A 1,531-nucleotide genomic window follows, 5' to 3' on the forward strand; every position below is an offset into this window, starting at 1 on the left:
ATACCATAGTATATTATAGTAACTATACCATAGTATATTATAGTAATTATACCATAGTATATTATAGTAATTATACCATAGTATATTATATTAATTATACCATAGTATATTATATTAATTATACCATAGTATATTATAGTAACTATACCATAGTATACTATAGTAATTATACCATAGTATATTATAGTAATTATACCATAGTATACTATAGTAATTATACCATAGTATATTATATTAATTATACCATAGTATATTATATTAATTATAGTAATTATACCATAGTATACTATAGTAATTATACCATAGTATATTATAGTAATTATACCATAGTATATTATATTAATTATACCATAGTATATTATATTAATCATACCATAGTATATTATATTAATTATACCATAGTATATTATATTAATTATACCATAGTATATTATAGTAACTATACCATAGTATATTATATTAATTATACCATAGTATATTATAGTAATTATACCATAGTATACTATAGTAATTATACCATAGTATATTATATTAATTATACCATAGTATATTATAGTAATTATACCATAGTATATTATATTAATTATACCATAGTATATTATAGTAACTATACCATAGTATATTATAGTAATTATACCATAGTATATTATAGTAACTATACCATAGTATATTATAGTAACTATACCATAGTATATTATAGTAACTATACCATAGTATATTATAGTAACTATACCATAGTATATTATAGTAACTATACCATAGTATATTATAGTAATTATACCATAGTATATTATAGTAACTATACCATAGTATATTATAGTAACTATTCCATAGTATATTATAGTAACTATACCATAGTATATTATAGTAATTATACCATAGTATACTATAGTAACTATTCCATAGTATATTATAGTAACTATACCATAGTATATTATAGTAATTATACCATAGTATATTATAGTAACTATACCATAGTATATTATAGTAATTATACCATAGTATATTATAGTAACTATACCATAGTATATTATAGTAACTATACCATAGTATACTATAGTAATTATACCATAGTATATTATAGTAACTATACCATAGTATATTATAGTAACTATACCATAGTATACTATAGTAATTATACCATAGTATACTATAGTAACTATACCATAGTATATTATAGTAACTATACCATAGTATATTATAGTAATTATACCATAGTATACTATAGTAACTATACCATAGTATATTATAGTAACTATACCATAGTATACTATAGTAATTATTCATGTGGGTCATAATAGTAATACAAGTACACACACACACACACACACACACACACACACACACACACACACACACACACACACACACACACACACACACACACACACACACACACACACACACACACACACACACACACACACACACACACACACACACACCCCTAGGGATGTGAACCCACGCATCGGGGACATCCTGCAGAAGCTAGTCCCCTTCCTGACCTCTCCTCTCTCTCCCCCCCCCCCAG

Source organism: Oncorhynchus gorbuscha, unplaced genomic scaffold (genome assembly GCF_021184085.1).
Source record: "Oncorhynchus gorbuscha isolate QuinsamMale2020 ecotype Even-year unplaced genomic scaffold, OgorEven_v1.0 Un_scaffold_3857, whole genome shotgun sequence".
NCBI classification, from domain to species: domain Eukaryota; kingdom Metazoa; phylum Chordata; class Actinopteri; order Salmoniformes; family Salmonidae; genus Oncorhynchus; species Oncorhynchus gorbuscha.